The sequence below is a fragment of the Macaca fascicularis genome, chromosome X, assembly GCF_037993035.2.
Source record: "Macaca fascicularis isolate 582-1 chromosome X, T2T-MFA8v1.1".
NCBI classification, from domain to species: domain Eukaryota; kingdom Metazoa; phylum Chordata; class Mammalia; order Primates; family Cercopithecidae; genus Macaca; species Macaca fascicularis.
This window is the reverse complement of record NC_088395.1, coordinates 16,191,526-16,213,906: the sequence shown is the minus strand read 5'-3', so window position 1 is coordinate 16,213,906 and position 22,381 is coordinate 16,191,526. Positions and strand designations below refer to the sequence as shown.

The 22,381-nt window shown below is 37.8% G+C and overlaps 1 long non-coding RNA gene and 1 pseudogene across 14 annotated transcripts in view; one reads left to right on the top strand and one right to left on the bottom strand.

Moving 5' to 3' along the window:
• Window positions 1-22,381, top strand: part of LOC123570825 (uncharacterized) — a 497,461-nt gene that overhangs the window by 173,270 nt on the left and 301,810 nt on the right. The window lies entirely within an intron of this gene.
• On the bottom strand, window positions 2,655-3,547 carry LOC102135934 (small ribosomal subunit protein uS5 pseudogene; annotated as a pseudogene).

Below are 22,381 nucleotides of genomic sequence, written 5' to 3'. Positions count from 1 at the left end.
GGGCCTGTAGGGGGGTTGGGAGAAAGGGGAAGAAGAGCATTAGGACAAATACCTAATGCATGTGGGGCTTAAAACCTAGATGACAGGTTGATAGGTACAGCAAATCACCATGGCACATGTATACCTATGTAACAAACCTACACACTTAGTACATGTACCCCAGAACTTAAAGTAAAATAATTTTTTTTAAAGTTGCCTAAGTAGAAAATATTCAAGGAGCTTAAAATTTCAAAATGTGGAAAATCCTGTGCATTTGAGGAGTGCAAATGGTTTTTTTCTTATCTTCATTGCTTCATCTGCTAATGTCAAATAAGGAAGCAAAATGGTGGAGACAGAAATTGAATTGAATGATCTTGGTTTAAGTTCCAGCTCTACCACTTAATTAGTTGTAAAGCCTTGCAAGTTTTTTTTTTTTTAAATCTCTCTGTGCCTCAGTTTCTTCATCTGCAAAATGGAGAAAATAATAGTATTGACTTTGAGGAATTATTGTGAAGATTAGATGAATTAATACTTGTAAAGCACTTAGAACAGTGCTTGGCACATGGTAGGCACTCAAGAAATGTTGAATATTATTACTGTTTTTTATTTTTTCAGAGACAAGTTCTCACTCTGTTGCCCAGGTTGGATTGCAGTGGTGTGATGATCACTCACTGCAGCCTCAAACTCCTGGGCTCAAGTGATCCTCCTGCCTCAGCCTCCCAAAGTGCTGGGATTACAGATGTGAGCCACCATGCCCAGCCAGTATTACTAACACACTATTGCCTATTGTTTAGGAAGGCATGAAGAAGCATTTTTGGCTGATGTTGGTGTTGATATTAGCAAAAATATATCCCAATAATTCATGGAATTCAGAGATGTATTGGGAGATAAACTCTATTATTTTTTTGAAAGCAAACACTTTCTATGGTATTGTGTCAGTTAGGATTGAATTTGGCAACAAGTAATAGAAAATGCAACTTTTATGCCTTGTAGAGTTCTCTATCTCTGGAGGCAGGAAGGTCCTGGCATTAATTTTGCAGTTCAACTATAGCAAGGCAAGAGTCTCTTAATTCCCGAGGCCTTTATTCATGGCTGAAAGATGGCAGCTGCAGCTCCAGACACTGGGCAGGAAAAAAGGGGAAAGAGTGGTACAAGCCATATTTGCCCATTTTATCCGGAAAGCAAAATATTTCCTGGAAATCCTTAAAAAAATGTGTTTCTCTCTCATAGGCCAGAATTAGGTTACATGGCCACCACTGGTGGCAAGAGAGACTGGGAAAGCCAACGAGTTCTGTTTCCAGTGCCTAAGTTTGAAAGCAACAAGGGACAAGGGAATTATTGTTGGGTCAGCTAATCAGTGGTACTGGTTTCAGGTAGTATTTGAACTTTTTCTGAAAGTGAACATTTGATCTAGCAAACTGTGGGTTCTATTGTGATTTCTGGCGGGAACATTCACTCTAACACTCTCATTCTAATAATGCCTGATCCACTAGGCAGTAAATAGTTGTTGACTCAATAAGAACCTGAGAAATGGAAACATAAAGTGGTTGTTTCTACTGGGTTGCTGTATTAGTAATCTATTTCTACCTATAAGTTACTCTACAATTTAGTGGCTTAAAAAATAAATATTTATTATGTTAGAGTTTCTGTCAGGAATTTGGGAACTGCTTAGATGGTGGTTCTGGCTTAGAGTTTCCCATGAGGCTGTGATCACAATGTCAGCCAAAACTGCGGTCATCAGAAGGCTTGCCTAGTTCTGGAAGGTCTCCATCCAAGCTCACTGAAGTGACTGTTGGTCATTAACCTCTGTTGCTCACCAGGTGGGCCTCTCCATATGGCCGCTTGAGTGATATGACAACTAGCTTCCCTGGGAATGCGTGATCCAGGAGGGAGCAAGAGATAGATGCCACAATGCCCTTTATGATCTAGCCTCAGAAGTCATGCAGTATCATTTTTGCCATGTTCTATTGGTCACGCAGGCCTACTCTGATATGATGTGAGGGGGACTACATAAGGGCATGAATACTGGAAAGAAGAGATCACTGGATGCCATCTTGGAGGCTGGCTACCATAGTCAGAGAGCCAGTTGGCAGTGAAACGAGAACGAAAAGTCCAGCTTTTCTGATGATCAACCTGTGACCCATATCACATTCTTATTTTCATTTTTATGTTGTTGTTTTCTTGCATCGCTATCAAGAAATATTTTTTTAAAGTTAGAACTAATAATTAGTAAAGGGCATTTTTATTAAGAACAGTTATCACTTAAATTAGACTATAGCTTCTCCTGTGCTTTGTACAGACACACACACACACACACACATCCCCATTCACAAATACACAAACATACATACACAGATGTTTTACTATAGCTCAATTTTTGCGAGTATACTTTAGAGAGGACAAAAATTACAGAACTTTTATATCATGTAGCTGAACCCCATAACTGAAACTAAAACAAAATGTTTATTTTCAGTTTTTAATTTTTATGTGTACATAGTAGGTTAGTAGGTATATATATTGATGGGGTACATAAAATATTTTGATACAGGCATGCAATGTGAAATAAGCACCTATGGAGAATGGGATATCCATCTGCTCAAGCATTTATCCTTTCAGTTGCAAACAATACAGTTACACTCTTTTTTTTTTTTTTTTTTTTTTCAGGCTTAATTCACTTTATTTTTCTTGTATAAAAACCCTATGTTGTAGCCACAGCTGGAGCCTGGGTCCGCTGCACAGAGACCCTGGTGTGGGTCTTGACAAGGTGGTCAGTGAATTCCTGATAGGGAGACTTGGTAAACACAGTCTCCTTCCAGAGGTCAGGGGTTAGGTAGCTGTAGGTCTTAGAGATGGCATCGAAGGTGGCCTTGGCGAAGTTGCCCAGGGTGGCAGTGCAGCCCCGGGCTGAGGTGTAGCAGTCATCAATACCAGCCATCATGAGCAGCTTCTTGGGCACAGGTGCTGAGACGATGCCAGTGCCCCTGGGTGCAGGGATGAGGCGCACGAGCACAGAGCCGCAGCGGCCTGTCACCTTGCAAGGGACAGTGTGGGGCTTGCTGATCTTGTTCCCCCAGTAGCCTCTGCGCCCCGGGACAATGGAGAGTTTGGCCAGGATGATGGCCCCACGGATGGCAGTGGCCACCTCCTTGGAGCACTTAACACCCAGGCCGACGTGGCCATTGTAGTCCCCGATAGCAACAAACGCCTTAAACCTGGTGCGCTGGCCAGCACGGGTCTGCTTCTGCACCGGCATAATCTTCAAAACCTCGTCTTTGAGAGAAGCCCCCAAGAAAAAGTCAATGATCTCAGATTCCTTAATGGGCAAAGAGAAGAGGTAGATCTCCTCCAGGGACTTGATCTTCATGTCCTTGACCAAGCGGCCCAGCTTGGTGACGGGCATCCACTCCTTATCCTCGGCCTTGCCTCCGCGAGCTCCGCGGCCCCGGATGCCACTGCCGAAACCTCCGCGGAAGCCACCGCGGTTCCCCATCCCAGGGCCACCAGGGCCTCCGGGCCCCCCCGCTGCACCGGCGTCATCCGCCATTTGGTGTTCTCTCGGAAAAGAAGCACAGTTACACTCTTTAAGGTCCATAACTGAAAAATTAAGATAGCTGTGTCATCAATAGGGTATACATTTGACACAAGAATTATGCGGTTGGTTTTCTCTTTTATCAGTGAAATAGAAAACAATCAAGAAAAGAAAAGAAACCATCTGCAAGACAGAAGGGAATGAAGTAAAAGGTAATTGAAAGATTTTTAAATGAAAAGAGCAGCTTTTATTTTTTATTGTGGAAAAAACCAAGTTCCCAAGCTATTCTTTTTTGCCTGTGTTTGTATAACAACACAGATTGGTAGAAAATTGCTTGCTCCAGTTGAGTCCTGTAGGGAAAGGAGCCCACACTGAATTTCAGTTTATTACAGTGATATTATTTTCCAAGCATATCTTAAATTCCAAACATATAAATTTGTTTTCAGAGTGACCAATCCTCAATAATTTGAAGAAATAGGCAGTTGTCAATTTCATCCACTCTAGTTTTAGAGCTAAAATAATAACAGGCATGTGCTTTATTTTAAGTGTCCTTTTGTTCCTGTTTCTTCAAAGTCCATCAAAATCACTTTCTGAGTGTACATCAACAATTTGACACCTTTTGAGATAATGAAGGGTGAAAAAAGAAATGATTTATATTTTGTCTGGCCTCTTCCTTATGGAAATATGTATTTCAATTATCTTCAGTTCAAATTGAAATGGATTCCTTTGTGGCCCATATATTTACATTTTTAAAACAAGCGTTCAAATCTAATTGAATACAACTACTCGTTGATTTAATCTGAGTATATGAAATGGACCACACTCCAAGGCTATTTTTTTATTCACTGAAAATATCAGGTTTTTTTTTTTTTTTTTTGAGACAGAGTCTTGCTGCATTGCCTAGGCTGGAGTGCAGTGGCATGATAATAGCTCACCATAACCTTGAACTCCTAGGGTCAAGCGATCCTCCTGCCTTGGCTTCCCAAAGTGCTGAGATTATAGGCATGAGCCAGAAATACCAGTTTTTGAGAAAGGAAAGAAACTAACATTAATAGAGCAGCAAATATGCAGTTAAGGGCTGTGTCAGGCAATGTTTATATTTTTTCAGTTTGAAATATCTTGGTATAGTGAGCCAGTTATTGTCTAATTCATACTGGAAGAACCGAGGCTCAGAAAAGTTCGATTTTTCACTCATTGAGTGACTGTTCCTTAAGCTCTTGCTGTAAGTGATATGTACTATACTGGGTGGTGGAAGTATAGTGGTAAACAGAACAAGACCACACAGCTAGTAAGTGGAAAAGCTATAAGTAGGACCCAGATGGTTCCAAAGTCTAGTATCCCTTCATTTCATTATATTTGTACACAAATAGCTGTGACACAAGGAAGAATGTATAACTGATTATAAAGGGGTAAATACTAACATTTTTTGAGTGCCATTTATCAGTCATTATTCAAGATACTTGCCTTTAGTGTATACAACACTTAAAAACACCCTATAAGTTAAATTCATATTCCATTAACCAATAAAAAATTGAGGCATAGAAGGGTTCAGATTGTTACTTGTGGTTGCTCAGCTATTCAGGGGTGAAAAATTATTTGAGGCAAAGGAAGACAGTTTATTTGTAGCAAGAGTCATCCAATAATTTGCCTCATGTTCAAGTCAACCAGAGTTGGTTTCTGTTGCTTACAGCTAAGGAAACCTAAGTGATTGATACACTCTCCTGGCTGATTCATTATCACTGCGGATCCTGGGTAACTCTGTAAGCTCATCATCTGAAAGTTAAAAGAAGAGGCACTCTTGTTTTCTAGAAGCAGGCTATTCATGTGAGTCCAATTCACATCGTCAGTTTAAATTTTATGCCGTTCAGATAATCACAGAGACAATCCAGAATTCTTGGTGCCAGAAAAAAATTCATCCCTACCCGGATGAACTACTATAGATGGGTTCCCAGAAGAAACCTGTAATTGATACACTGGCTTCTCCAGGTCATTTGACTATGAACCAAAGCCCTTCTGAAACATGTTTAAATTCTGATTTCTTAACTCAGAAGGTACACAGGGCTGGTTTTCAACCTTGAGGTCCCAAGTCATTTCCAAGGTCACAGTGGAGTTTAATGGTAGGGAGCAGGGTTGGCTTCATGGGTGTGCAGCCTGTGCTGTTGCATAAGGCCTTGTGCTTAGAAAGGCCTCAAGTTGGGTTTAGTGCTCTGTTCTCATTGTCTTAAAATTCTTACTGTTTGAACAAGGGCCCCCTCATTTTCATTTGTACTAGGCCCTGCAAATTATGTAGTTGGTCCTGGTGACAAATCAGTGACAAACTTATTCCAACTGGGTTCCAATTTATCTTATGAACTGAGGTTGGAAGAAAATTAATTGGGTAGCAGAATTTAGATTTCTTCTTAATGTGGTTCAACATTACTTAGTTATAGTTGGGTTGTAGGAACTCTAACGGATGCTATTCTGAGCCTTTTCTACTATTTCACAATGTTTGAAAAGAGAACTTATTCTAAAACCATAGGCACATCATAAAAAGACATCTGTTCACTAGTAATTTGAGATTCAAGGAAAAATTTTATTCTGATGTTATTGCTACTGAGGCCAAATACGATTAACATTAAGTATAAAATACAGAAATATGTAAATATAAAATAGAAATATTTAAATATATTGAATAATATCAAATATATAAACATAAAATATTTCAGTAGACTACATATATAAATATAAAAAATAAATGTAAAATAATCATAACAGCTCCAAGGACCTGAAATGAAAGTTTCTCATCAACAACAAAGGAAATGGAAATCTCTGAAGCACTGATTTTAACACCAAGGAATACTATGCAGCTGGCAAGAGTGGAGCGTGTTACACAGAGTACCTGTGTCATCACAACCAGAGACCATCTTGACATCTGATGGGAGGAGGAAGGCCTCATGCCAGAGGAAACATCAGCAAAGCATAACTTCCTATAGGCATTTGTAGCTCTGCTGACATATTGATTTTACATTTCTGACAGCAGGAGCCATTGGATCTTTATAGGTCAATTTCCAATGTTAATGCCTCTGAAATCCTTCATCTTGCACTAATGACAATTTCTAGATGGATACTAAAGCAATTTTCTGGATTAATCAGACCCCAGGTCTTGATGGACATATTTATTTACTTTCACTAATAATATAGCCAACAAGATGTTGTTGTGTTTGATTATCAGCGCCTAGGCAATGCCAGGTTTTGCCAAAGTAACTCTTTCCTCAAAAAGAGAAAAAGAGAATTTGAATTTAAAAGGGGGTTACTCTACAGTGGAGGGTGAGCGGTGGTGGTGGTGGGGAGAAACCAATGGATTCATAGGATTAAAAATAAAATTAGAGTGTTACATGCTTTAATATTTAAAAGAAAGGATATGATTATTGTCAATTACCTGTGCACCCTTGTTCTGAGCCAGGCTCTGTATGCTGAATAATGGAAGGAAACACATCCCCCAAAACCCATTGGGTACCCTGGTTTAGGGCTGCTGAGTGGGAGTGAGAGATGTGTAAAGGAAGTGTGAGTAGAGGATGATTTTATTTGAAGTGCTAAAGTGGATCCCTAAGAAAAGGACAAAGAGATTCCTGCATGGGGGAAAGGCCCTCCAGACTGGCTAGGGAGTTGATGTGTAGGGGGAGGAGGTTATAGGACACAAAATGGGAGCAGTTTTCTCTCCTTACCAGAAAAGGTAAAACAGCAACCGAAGGGGTTGATGTACAGTGCATGGGTTGTGGGAAAGTTCACTGAACTGGGTCAGCAGAGAGGTTTTTGAGGCTGGTGGGCAGACTTGAGGGGATTCCCCTGAGTTATGGGTTTTCTGGCAATTGTGATCCAAGTAGGAAGAATAAGGGCTCAGACAAAAAAGGATTTTGCTCTAGAAACCAAGTGGCAGAGGCTGGGGAGAGCTGAGCAGAAATCACTTAGCTTTGGATATTCAGGGGAAAGGTAAATCACATGGGGGACCTGTCATCTTGAGTTCTAGGCAACAAGGAACAAATCTCAAAGGTTTAAATCTCTGAGCAAAGGGAGATTGTGGTTGGGACTTATCTGCTTGTGTCTAGGTTGCATCATGAATGGTGTTTAAAAATCAATTTATTTGTATATATGTTTTAACTTTTAAATAGTTTGATTCACAAGAAGTTGCAAAAATAATACTGAGAGTTCCCATGTGCCATTCATCCCGTTTCCCCTTGTAACATCTCTTACAAAAAATTCTCCCCATGATAACATCTTACACAACCATAGTGCTTTATTAAAGCTAAGAAACTAACATTGGTACAACTCTATTAATTCAACTACGGAACTTACTTGGTTTCATTAGTTTTTACATTCCCTCACTCTCTTGTATAATTCTATGAATTTCTATAACATTTATAGATATGTGTAACAGAACTGTTCCATCACCACAAGAACTCCCTCATGTTACCTCATTATAGTCACACCCTCCCTCAACCCTATGCCCTGTCAGTCATTAATATAGTCTCCATCACTATAAATTTGTTTACTTCAAGAATGTTATAGAAATGGAATCACTGGTAAAAGGAATTTGAGGAGATAAATTAAAAAAAGAGAAATGGAATAACATAATATATAATCTTAAAATTGAGATACAATCCAAATACCATAAATTGTACTTGTTTAGAGTGTACAATGCAGTGTTTTTTTAGTGTGGCCACAACATTGTGCAACCATCACTACTATCTAATTCCAAAAAATCCTCATCACTCCAAAAATAAACCTTGTACTCCTTAGCGATCACTTCCCATTGCTCCCTTCCCCTAGTCCCTGATAACCATTAATATACTTTCTGTCTCTTTGGATTTGACTATTCTGGGAATTTCATAAATGCATTCACATGTGGTCTTTTGTGACTGACTTCCTTCACTTAGTATACTGTTTTTTAACAGTGGTAGGATGAATGAGTACTTCATGCCTTCCTGTAGCCAAATAATATTCCACTGTGAGGATGTACCACATTTTGTTTATCCTTCATTGATTGATGGATACTTGGGTTGTTTCCAGTTTTGTGCTGCTATGAAATTTGTGTACAAGTTTTTGTGTAGGCATCTTTTCAGTTCTCCTGGGCACATAACAAGGAGCAGTATTGCTTATTTAACATGTTGAGAAAGTGCCAGACTGTTTTCCAAAGTGGCTGCACCTTTTTATAATCCTAGCAGCAATATATGAGGGTTCCAATTTCTCTGCATCCTCACAACCCTTGTTATTATCTTTCTTTTTTATTATAGCTATCCTTGTCGATATAAAGTAATATCTAATTGTGGTTTTGATTTGCATTTTTCTGATGACTAATGATAGCGAACATTGTTTCATGTGCCTATTGGTGATTTATATATCTTATTTTGAGAAATGTCTGTTCAGATCCTTTGTCCATTTTAAAATTGGGTTATTTTTCTTTTTATTGTTGAGTCACAAGAGTTTTAAGAAATATATTCTGGTTGTTAGACCCTTATCAGATATATGATTTGTAAATATTTTCTTCCGTTCTGTGGGTTTTAGTTTTCACTTTCTTGATAGTGTCCTTTGAAGCACAAACGTTTTTTATTTTGATGAAGCACAATTTATGTATTATTTTCTTTTGTAACTTATGCTTTTGGTGTCATATCTCAGAAATTATTGCCCAACCTAAGGTCATGAGGATATAGTCCTATATTTTCTTCCAAGTGTTTTATAGTTTTAGCCCTTACATTTATGTCTATGGTCCTTTTGAGTTAATTTTTTGTGTGTGGTGTAAAGTAGGGGTCCAATTTCATTATTTTGCACGTGGATATCCAGTTGCCCTAGCAGCATTTGTAGAAAAGACTATTCTTTCCCCATTTAATTGTCTTGGCACACTTGTCGAAAATCAATTGATCATAAATATATGAAATGTTTAACTATAGTTTTTCTGCCAAATCCAGTTCACTGTGTTTTTTCCTCCTTTCACTGAGTTCTTTTGCTTTCTGTGGCTTGCAAGATTAATACATTCATTATAATTTCTTCTTGTATCTAATAGTCTGCATTGCTCAATTTACAATAGCATTTTATCGATGTTTAATGCTGCCATTTTTTTACTGTTTTGATGCTTGGTTATTCTTTCTTACTTTTGATTGTAGACTGAGATTATGCCATGTATATATTCTGCAGTAAAAGTATATCAAATGTCTTTAGCTCTTTATAACTTTGAAAACATTTTTATAGACAGCGTCTCATTAAATAGTTGGAAAAACTTTGTAAAAGCAGGCAGGATTGGAGTTATTGTTCTCATCTGTCTTGATTAACAGATGTGGAAGCTGAAGCCAAGCGACTTGACCAAGAGTCATTAGCAGAAGCTCAGCTGGAGCTCAGGCCTTGACTTTTTGTGCTATACCCTGCTTCTTGTCTTTGAATTCAGTAGCAACTGGCAAATAGTCACAGCTTGACAGGAATGATTGAGCTATTTGTTTCTTCACTGTCATTCATATTTGCCTTTTACTTTTTATTTCCAAGGCTACTATCCTAGAACAGACCTTCATCATTTCCTATCTGAAAATTCCTGCATTAGCAATGACTACTCAACTTCCCCAATGTCCTCGTTTTATCATCCATCGATCCTTATACTGCTGCCAAAATAGCTTTTCTAAAACACTGCTTCTGTTATGCTATTCTTTTGCTTAAACAACCTTAAAAGCCACCTATTATTTCAAGAAATAAGTAAAAAAACTTTCCATTTTGGGGCAGGTGATCTAGGAAAGTATGCATTTGATCTTAAAGAGCAAGTTAGATCAAGCAATCTCTAAAAGAATGCGCTCACCTTGACTGATACTCCGTTGAAACTTTGTGCTACATTCAATTCAGTATTTTATTTTCTTAATTTGGGTTCCCTCACAAGGTAACCTGGAGACAAGGATTTGAGTGCAAGTAGTTTATGTGAGAGGTGGTTCTAGGAAACACCAGTAGCAGAGTGGGGAAATTAGATAGAAAAGGAAAGGAAGTCATTGCAGGGTGTGTTTTCAAGACATTGACACTACCAGAGGTCAGGAAGGGTAGGTGGGAGGAGGGATAAAAAGAGGTTGATTAATGGGTGCAAATATACAGTTTGATAGAAGAAATAAGACCTAGTGTTTAATAGGTCAGTAGGGTGACAATAGTTTACAGTAATCTTTTGTATATTTCAAGATAGCTAAAAGAGAATAATTTGAATGTTTCTAACATAAAGAATAGTTAAATATTTAAGGTGATGATTATGCCAATTACACTGATTTGATCTTTACAAATTATATAAATGTATTAAATTATCACATGTACTCCCAAATATGTGCATCTGTTATATATCAGTAAAAAAGACATAAAAACTAAGGGCAACTCAAGCTTAATCTGACTCTGGGGAATTTTGCTTGACAGTGTAGGTCATGCAACTCAGAGTCCTCCCATCTAAGGGGTGAGTGGAATGGAGTTTTTAGCCACTAACTTATGTCAGTCATTGGTTGAAGACTACTCCTGTACCTCTAACCTGTTCTATGCTTTCAGCTTGGGTGTGGGCAGAGCAGGCTTTAGTAGGAGCAGGCTTTAGTAGCCAAAGAAAGCCCTCTGGCAAAACATCACAGGTACTCACAGAACTTGAACTGATGTGCTTTGAAAAAGTAAGAGCCAAGAAGCTATGGATGGGGAACCAACAGCAGTCATTACACTTAAGTTACTTTATCTCACATGCGTTGGGCAGTAGCTATAGGGAAGACCCTGGGAATTGAAAGATGTTTGAGACTATGTCTGTGTCCTTGGGGAGCTGATGCCCTGGATAGGAGGATTGGCATGTAAGCAGGGGATTGCAGTAGAGTATGGCCATGCCTGAAGCTGGTGTATGGACTGTCGGGGAACAAAGGAAAGGAGAACTAACTTTGCTTGGGGACAGTTTTACAAAGGAAGAGACATGGAAACTGTTTCTTTTTTAAAAAATTTAATTTAGGCAGGGCGCAGTGGCTCACACTTGCAATCCCAGCACTTTGGGAGGCTGAGGCGGCTGAATCACCTGAAGTCAGGAGTTTGAGACCAGCCTGGCCAGCATGGCAAAACCCCGTATTTAGTAAAAGTTAAAAAAAAAAAAAAAAAAAAATTAGCCGGGGGTGGTGGCAGATGCCTGTGATCCCAAATACTTGGGAGACCGAGGCAGGAGAATCACTTGAACCTGGCGGGCAGAGGTTGCAGTGAGCCAATATTACACCACTTCACTGCAGCCTGCACAACAGAGCAAAACTCTGTCTTAAAAAAAAAAATTAATTTAATTTAAAGTTTCAAGATACATTGGGCAGGACATGCAGGTTTGTTACATAGGTAAACGTGTGCCATGGTGGTTTGCTGCACCTATCAACCCATCACCTAGGTATTAAGCCCCACATGTAGTAGTTATTGATCCTGATGCTCTCCCTCCCCCGGACCCCCTGACAGGCCCCAGTGTGTGTTGTTCCCCTCCCTGTGTCCATGCGTTCTCATTGTTCAGCTCCCACTTACAAGTGAGAGCATGAGGTGTTTGATTTTCTGTTCCTGTGTTAGTTTGCTGAAGGTAATGGCTTGCAGCTCCATCCATGTCCTTGCAAAGGACATGATCTTGGGAAACTGTTTCTTAACGAGATCAGGTTAAGTAAGATTTTGCTAGGCTGTTAGGTGGGAGGTGGGGGAGGTAAGGGAAGCAGGAAGATCATTCTAGATGGAGGGAATAATATATGACAAAGTTAGATGGAGGCAAATGGCCTGTTCTAGAAATAATGGATATTCTTAAGTAATTAGAGCTTAAGGAACATGGCAGGAATATGGGTATGAGGGAAATTAATGTTGAGACATATGTTGGAAGCAGGTCATAAAAGCCTTCTTTGCCATGCCCTTGGTATTAAACAATACACCTGGGAAGCACATTGTTTTTTGCAAATAGGTTTCCAAGAAAAAAATTAAGGAATTACAATTTGAGTTAACAGGCAAGAATGATTTCCTTTTATGTAAGAGCAATGATTAAACATTAAATTTAACAAGATTTACTTAGATTATATGCTTAGGCTTATAGGAAAACCCACATGTTTTCTGTCAAAGAACTTTATTGTTTAGAAAAGAATTTTATTTGATAGCTTGCTTTGCCTAAGCAAATACCAGGAGTTCTTTTCTGTCTTAGTTACCATGACAATGTGGCATCCCTGTCTTTAAAATAATATACCTCAAACTCCAGCCAGGATAATTTTCATGTATGAATGTTAGCATTGATTTTTAAATTTCTTTATTTTATTTATTAGTTTACTGTGCCAAGGTTAGCAAATATCTTTCTGAGATCCAGGCAAATTACCTTGGGTGGCTCTGCCAGCATCTATTATCCTTTTCTCCCAATTCAAAGAGCAATCTGATTTTTTTTTTTAAATAGATTTATCCCTGTCTGTCGACAGCCACTTCATTTGCTACTCTTCAGCTTGTGTTCATCTCATTGTTTAGTGAAAGTAAACAGAAGTGCTCTGTGGTTTACAGAAAAACAGCCACAAAGAAGCCTCTTTATTCCTGAGGTTTTACCCATTTTAAGGTGTTAGCCAGCACAGATACACAATCAGCAGCTCAGAGACTTCGCTACCTAAGGAAGAACGTCTTTGTTTTTCCAAACACTCACTCATTTTAGAGTTAATTCTGGGTTCCATTTAGACTAATCTTCATATAAAATGCAGTTGTCTGGATTATTCTGATCTGTGTTAGTAATGAGATGATTACATTTTTTAGTCAAAAGATTATATTTTTGAACAATATCTCCTTTCCTGCAGTTGCAGTACATCTTAGTCAATTGTGCTTATTTTGAGGGATATATTATGGCCTTGGGAAAGGGTGGGCAAAGAGCGAGGAGGTAAATTGCATTTCTTGGTTCCATACTTAAGTAAACCAGCTACTTTGTTCTCTCCCTTTCCCTCAAGGGTGTCTTAGTTATAAATAAATGTGCTTCATTTTCAGTAAAAGAGGGACTGTAAGATGGTCTTGGGTTTACCAGTGACAAAGCACATGATAAATGAAGAACACAAAGCCAGAGAAAAACACATGTAGGCCATTTTGGACTTGATTGGTATGAATTGACAAGCCCTTCCTCTAGAAATTGGTTTTGAAACATCACTGAAATATGAAAAGCAAGAGGGAGAAAGTTACTTAGCCAAACCCAGAAAGGACTTTGCTAAATTTGAAATGATTACATGTAATCAAATGTTAACTACAATTTCTGAAATCTCTTTTAAGGGACAGTAACCCTGAAGGTGTTTATTTATTTATTTATTTTTTTAAATTTTTTTTTTTTTTTGAGACAGAGTCTGGCTCTGCCGCCCAGGCTGGAGTGCAGTGGCCGGATCTCAGCTCACTGCAAGCTCCGCCTCCCGGGTTCACGCCATTCTCCTGCCTCAGCCTCCCGAGTAGTTGGGACTACAGGCGCCCGCCACCGCGCCCGGCTAGTTTTTTGTATTTTTTAGCAGAGATGGGGTTTCACCGTGTTAGCCAGGATGGTCTCGATCTCCTGACCTTGTGATCCGCCCGTCTCGGCCTCCCAAAGTGCTGGGATTACAGGCTTGAGCCACCGCGCCCGGCCGAAGGTGTTTATTTTTAAGACTTGTGTATTAAGATCTTTCTGCAAATGTATGAGGTCTTCTCTATCTTTATGGATAAAGATATTCCTCTTTATCTAGTCCAGTCAGCAATGCATTTGGGAAAACATGCCATTATGACAGGTCAACACTATTGATGGGGAAATGATTTTAAAATGAGGGCACATGGTGTGCAGGTGATGAAGTAGGAACTCCAGACATTGTTCTCAAATGTTTAAGTCTGTGCCCATTCACTGCTGTACTCCATGAAAGGACTGTGAAAGGCAACTGGTTGTCCCCTGAATGAATTCTCCCCTTGTCCCAGGGCACTAGAATCTACATTCCTAGCTCCCCGTTGGGATTAGGTGTGTCTTTGTGACCAAGTTCTCTTCAATGCTATTTGATAATGTGCAGTTTCCAACTCCTTTACTCTTCCCTTTTCCTGCTAGCCAGGATACTTCGCTTTGACCATGGAGATAAGAACTATGCCCTTGACTGGATAAAGAATACTATAAAAGAATGAAATCATGTCCTTTGTGGCAACATGGAATGCAGCTGGAGGGCATTATCCTAAGTGAATTAACACATGAGCAGAAAACCAAATACTGCAGGTTCTCATTTATAAGTGGGAGCTAAACATTGGGTACATGTGGACACAAAGATGGCAACAATAGATACTGGGAACTCCAAAAGGGAGGAGAGAAGGAGGGGGCAAGGGCTAAAAAAAAGCTACCTATTATTGAGTACTATGCTCACTGCCTGGGTCATGAGATTAATTGTACCACAAACCTCAGCGTCATGTAATATACCCATGTAACAAACCTGCACACTTACCCCCCTGAATCTAAAACAAAAATTGAAATTTAAAAAAAAGAACTATGTCCTGGAGGTCTTGGAGCCACAAGTGGAGGGACATGGGCCCCTTGAATCACCTCGTAAAGTGCCAAATAATTCCAAGGACCAGGTCCTTCTTCCCAGAAGTGTGGCCCATTTGTATCCTGGGATAATTTAAAAAAAAGGACAAGGACCAATTATTGACCAATACATGAGAGGGTCAGAGCTAGTGGGTTGCGTAAGACCCACATAATAATTTAATCTTATCTCCAGTGTGTGAGTCCTTTTATAGAGATTTACAGAGTCCTCAAGAATCTGCCAAAGCAGCCTAGCATTAGCAAACCTCTTCCACAGTGCATAATAGTGGGGCTGGAGGAACATTGTAGGGTTATGTGATAATCAGTCTGTTGCTGCAAACAACGATTCAACTCATCTCCCATTTTCTCTTTGTGAGTTTTTGACATCTCATGATCTTCAGCATATCAAAAATCTGGGCTATTCTAGATAGGTTGAGCCTTGCGGTCATCCACCAAGTCCATAATAAATAAGTAGGCAAATACTCAGGTGTACATAAATACTAAATTTCAACTAGTTGAGAAGGGAAGAAAGTTGATGAAAGTAATCATTGGGTGACTATTTAATAGAAGAGAAAATATGTGCTTGGGACACGATGGCATAGCATGAACATGCTTCCTGATTCTGGAACATAATGTGTTTTCTAGAAGTCCAGGATACTCCCCTAATCCCACTGACATCATCATACCCCAAACCTTTAGTTTTTTTTCATTTTCTTGAAATTACAAAGATGGGTAGAATGAAAGATGAAATCACAACTCACATTTCTGAGAGAAATATTTTTAAATTTAAAAAATGGACTATTTACTGAAATTGAATCTATAAGTCATTTTAGGAATAATTGGCGTATTTATAATGTTTTGTCATGACAGCTGGAAATATGGCAGGATTCTATATACGTAAGTCTTTATGTGTCTTGGTAAAATTTTATAGTTTCTGTCATAGGGGTTCTACATATTTAACAAGTGGGTATTTTATATCTTTGTTGCTTTCGTGAATGTGATCTGTTTTTCAAATATTTATTCTTTTTGGCTACTATTGGGAAGGAAAACTGTTAATTTCTTGCATTTCTTGGTTCTGTACTTAAGTGTGCAATCACTTTACTGAACTTTCTTATCACTTTAAATAATTTTTAAGTGGATTTTATTTTGTTTTACATCTGTATAATATTACCTGCAAATAATAATTTTATGTTTGTTTCTGATTCATATCTTATTGAATTGACAGAATGAAAATAATGCTAAATATTGATGATTATTGTGAGAATGCTTGTTTTATATCTTATTTTAATGGAGTGCTTCTATGGCTCTATTGTTAAATATATCTTGGCTGTTGCTTGATATAGGCTTTTTAAAATTGTGGTAAAAAAATAATATAAATTCACCCTCAACAATTTTTTAGTGTACTGCATAGTATTGTTAACTATATGCGCATTTTTTATACAGCAGATATATAGAACACTTTCATCTTGCATGGCTGAAACTCTATACACCGTGAACAACTTCCCTTTTCCCTAGCTCCTGGCAACCACTATTCTATTTTCTGTTTCTATGAGTTTGATTACTTTAGTTACTGAATAAGTGAAATCATGCAGTATTTATCATTTTGTGATTGGCATATTTCACTTAGCATAATATCCTCCAGGTTCATCCGTGTAGTAGTATATGACAGGATTTCCTTCTTTTTTAAGGCTGAATATGTATATATGTATGTATATACCACATGCTCTTTATCTATTCATATAGCAATGGACATTTAGGTTGCTTCCACTTCTTGGCTATTGTGAATAATGCTGCAATGAACATGGGTGTACAAATAGCTCTTCCAGATCCTGTTTTCAATCCTTTTGGATTTATAGTCAGAAGTGGGATTGCTGAATCATATGGTAGTTTCATTTTTAATTTTTTGTTTTCCATAGTAGCTGCATCATTTTACAATTTCACCAACAGTACACAAGGGTTCCAATTTCTCCACATTCTTACCAACACTTATTATTTGCTGGTTTTTTTTGTTTTGTTTTGTTTTTGAGATGGAGTCTCGCTTTTGTTGCCCAGGCTGGAGTGCAATGGCATGATCTTGGCTCACCACAACCTCCACCTCCCGCGTTCAAGCGATTCTCCTGCCTCAGCCTCCTGAGTAGCTGGGATTGCAGGCGTGTGCCACCATGCCTGGCTAATTTTGTATTTTTAATAGAGACAGGGTTTCTCTATGTTGGTCAGGCTGATCTTGAACTCCCAAGCTTAGATGATCCGCCTGCCTTGGCCTCCCACACTGCTGGGATTATAGGCGTGAGCCACTGCACCTGGCCTATTTTCTGTTTTTTTTTGTTTGTTTGTTTGTTTTTTGTTTTTTGTTTTTTTTAAAGAGTGACTATTTTAATGGGTGTGAGGTGATATCTCATGCTGGTTTTGATTTGTATTTTCCTTGATAATTAGTGATGTTGAGCATCTTTTCATATGCTTTTGCCCATTTGTACATCTTCTATAGAAAAATATCTATTCAAGTCCTTTGCCCACTTTTAAATTGGGTTATTTGTTTTTCTGTTATTGAGTTGTAGAAGTAAGTTATATATTCTGAATATTAACCTGTATCCAATATAAGGTTTGCAAACATTTTCTCCCATTTCGTAGGTCCCCTTTTCACTCTTGATTGTTTCATTTGAAGGACAGAAGTTTTTATGTTTGACATAGACCAATTTGTCTATTTTTGCTTTTGTTGGCTGTGCTTCGGTGTCATATCCAAGAAATCATTGCCTATTCCAATATCATGAAGCTTTTCCCCTATATTTTCTTCTAGGAGTTTAATAATATTTCAGGTCTTATGTTTAGTTCTTTAACTTACTTTGAATTAATTTTTGTATATGGCATAAGATTAAGGATTCAACTTCTTCTTTTGCATGTGGATATCCAGTTTTCCCAACACTATTTGTTGAAGAGACTATCCGTTTCCCATTGTGTAATCTTGCCATCTTTGTTGAAAACCATTTGATCATATATGTGAAGGTATATTTCTGGGCTCTCTATTCTGTCCCATTGGCCTATTTACCTGTCTTTATGCCAGTATCATACTGTTTTCGTTTTGTTATTGTTTTTTAACTTTCTCATTGAAAGTTTACTTGAAAAATATCAGCCACTAACTGGGTCTACTCTGAACTGACAGGAAGAGAGGCATGTTTGTCCATGGGCAGATGGAAATGTGGGGACAGGAGGCCCTGATAATGGGATGTGGTGATTATAGCTGGGCTATTCAGCAGGATTGATGAGTCACAGAATTAGCAGGGCTGTGGCTTCCATGTTGGTCTTTCCTGCTGGTATGGAGCTTCTTCCAGGCTATGGGGTGGACATGATAGGTGGGGCTTCCTTCCTTCCTCAAACTAGCCCAGCAATTCCCCTGGAAGCCAGGCCCATGCTGTTGCTTCTGTCTGCACTGCACCTCCACAGAGAGGGGCACACAACCTGCACAAGGGATGGGGATAGCAGAGGAATCCCAAGGGTCAAGTGGGCAGATGAGCTTCCCAGCTTTGGGTTCCAACAGGCATAGTTGGAACAGACAGATTGATTACTGTAGCCTTGCAATATATTTTGAAATTAGAAGTTATGAGGTCTCCAACTTTGTTCTTCCTTCTTAAGATTGTTTTAGCTATTAGAGGTTCTTTGATATTTCATTTGGATTTTAGCATTTTAAAAATTTCTACAAAAAATACCATTGGAATTTTGATAGGGATCGTAAGTTGTATTGAGCAGTATGGACATTTTAAATATAGGTGTTCCAATCTATGAACATAGGATATCTTTTCATTTATTTAGGTCTTCTTTAATTTCTTTCAGCAGTGTTTTATAGTTTTCAGTGTACAAGTCTTTTTCCTCCTTGGTTAAGTTTATTCTTAAGTTTTTATTCTTTTTGATGCTATTATAAATGGGATTGTTTTCCTAATTTCCTTTTAAAATTGTTATTAGTGTATAGAAACACAACCAATTTTTTAGTGTTCCTTTTGTATCCTACAGTTTTGCTGAATTTGTCTAATAGGTTTTTTTTTTTTTCCTGGAATCTTTAGGGTTTTCTACATGCAAAATCATGGCATCTGCAAACAGAGATACTTTTGCCTCTTCATTTTCCATTTGAATTCCTTGTATTTCTTTTACTTGCCTAGTTTATCTGGCTAGGATTTTCAATATTACATTGAATCAAAGTGGCAAGACTGAGCATCCTTGCCTTGTTTTTGATCTTAGAGGTTGATACAGACTTTAGAAAATCGTATAAGTGTATGCTTTTCTAATTTTAGTTTTATAATAGTTAAAGAATGGGAGATTTATTTTATAAAATGCCTTTTCAATAACTTTGAGAATATCATACACTTTTTTTTTTTTTTTGAGAATGAGTTTTAAGGAGTTTTGCTCTGTCGCCCAGCTGGAGTGCAGTGGCAAGATCGCAGCTTACCGCAGTCTCTGCCTCCTGGGTTCTGCTTCAGCCAACTCAGTAGCTGGGATTACAGGCGTGCACCAGCACACCTGGCTAATTTTTATATTTTTAATAGAGACGGGGTTTCGCCATATTGCCCAAGCTGCTTTTGAACTCCTGAGCTCCAGCGATCCACCCACCTTGGCCTCCCAAAGTGATGGGATTACAGGCATGAGCCACCATGCCCGGCTCCATATGCTTTTTTTAGTTGGTCTTTTAATTGCTTTGATTTACTATATGTTACCAAATATTCTCATATTAAGTCATTCTTCCATTTTTGTAAGAATAATAAAATGGATTTAGTTATGATAAATTATTATTTAAAGGAAATGTTAGTTTCATTAAATTAGTATACATTAGTTAGATTTTCATATCCATATTTTAAAGTGAGATCAGTTTATATTGCATATTTCAAAATAGAAGAGTGGAACTGGAATGTTCTTATAGGAAGAAGTGATTAACGCTTGAGGTGATGGATATCCTAGTTACCCTAATTTGATCATCACACATTGTATGCTTGTATCAAAATATCACATAAATATGTAGAACTATTGTGTATCCATAACAATTAAAAATAAAAAATTTTAAAAAGAAAAACATCAATTTTGTTAAAGTTTAGAATTTTGCTGACATGAAACTGCACAGTGTTCTTATATATTTTTTCCCCTTGATTTGATTTTCTACAAGTTTTTCTATGGTATTTGTTTTTCAAGAATTTAGATTTTTGGATTGATCAATTCCTCTGTCTTCCTTAGATCTTTTATAATACATTCATCTTATGTTTATGAAAGTGCCACCTTTAAGGAAATCAGCATTAACTTGCAGAACTCATTTGGGCAACTTACCAAGGAGAATGTTGATGGTGGTGCCCTTTTCTGGCTACTCTGTTACTTTTTACTCTAAGTTACCCCAGATCCTTTAAAATTTAGTAAAAGTAACACTAAAACTATATATAAAGTGTCTCATCTGATCTTGAATCCTGACTTCTCCAGAAAAGTGGATGGTATCGTTCATATTTTACAAATGAGGAAACTGTTTCTGAGAGCATTTAATCACTTTTTTTCAAATCACACAGCTAGTTAAAATGGGGTTTGGGTGGGTAGATTTCCAAACCCAAGTTTGCTTATTCTTGTAATAAGCTTTTTATTTTGGAGTAATTTTAGATTTATAGAGAAATTGCAAAGATAGCACAGGGTCTTCCCATACACCCTTTACCCCATTTCCCCTAAGGTTAACATCTTGCATGACTATGGGACATTTGTCAACACTAACATACTGTTATATGACTATTAATTAGACTCCAGACTTCATTGGGATTTTATTAGCTGAGTTTTTTTTTTTTTTTTTTTTTTAAAACATCTTACTGTTTTTCCATCCTACAAGTGGATGGAGAGTTACTGAAATGAATGTATGGAATGTATGGAAGGGAAACAGTGAACTCAGAGTAGAGGAGTGTGAGCAATTGGTGCAAAGCATTTAAATTAATCTGGTTCTATATCATTGCCAGTAACACATATATATATAAATATGCATACATAATGTGTATACATATTTTTATATATAACATATATTATATGTTAACATATATTATATATATGTTACTGGAAATTATATATATATTATATATATACCAAAAATGATATATATAAAATATATATATATACACCAAAAAATATTTATCAAAAACCTAAAATTTTAGCATACAAAAGGGCTTTGAATTCAGTCAGTCTGAGGCCAGTTGACAATCTGGGGAAAGCTGGTTGTGGAATTAAGACTTATAACTCTAAATCTCTCTTTCCTTGATAACCTGTTGCCTTCTAAGACATGTGCTGCTTAAGATGACTTGGTGCCAGGAATTTCTTGTAGCTGATAGGTCACATCACTTATGTCCACGGAAAAGTGAAAATTCTCTAAAGGCTACAGTAGTAATAGTGTGTGACAATGAATGATGGAGACTCAAAATGGATAGTACACACATGTCTCTAAAAGTCAGTTATTACTTCTGTGTGTTTGAACAAAGAAGATATTCCAGGTAACATCCTACCTTTCTAGAAATTGCTTTGTTAGAAAGGACAATAGCAATATAACTGGAAGAGACTTCTCTTAATTACCTTAATTTTTATTTATGCTCTTTTGATATAATGCAAAATGGCAGGCAAATCTTATTTTGTTTACATGGCAATACTTCCAAGTTTCACGTATTGCATGTGTCAACAGCTAATGCATTGTAATCTGCTGATCAACAGATGACTTATACCTAAGGATACTTAGAGAATCGATAATCAAACTAAAATTACATTGGCTTTAAATTGTGACATTCACTTGAGCACAATTTCAGCACTTAAATATTCTGCCTCCTTTGAAGCATGTCCTCTGGAATATTTCTTACATCTCATGCTTCTATTCTTGTAACCACAATCCTCCTCCAAGCTCTTATTACCTGTTTCTTGGAATTTGCAGAGGGCTTGTTTCCAGAATAACCTCCAGGTTGCAAGAGAATTATATGTGGAGAGGGAACCCCAGGCTTAGGAGTTCAGGGGAGACATCGTTTTGATAGGCTGCAAACAGACACTCAGAGGCTTTGATGCAGCTCTGTACACTCTAGATGACCAAAGAGTCAGCATAGCATTAAGCAGGCATTTGAGCATCTGGATGGAAATAAAGTCATCTTGACCCTCACAATTATTTATTCATGCTACCAGTGTTTTCCCAGTGTCTTGGATTCTAAACTGGATGAATCTCCTTTCTCATTAGCTTACTTTTCCTTCTTCTCCTGTCCTCCATCCTATTCTTCCTTCTTGTCTTTCTACACCTAGTCAGTCACTGTAGCACATGTCGTTGGTGTCCTGCCCATATTCCCTTTGCACTCACCTTCATACAATGAAGGTTGTTCATTGTAAACAACTATGACTCCACTTGG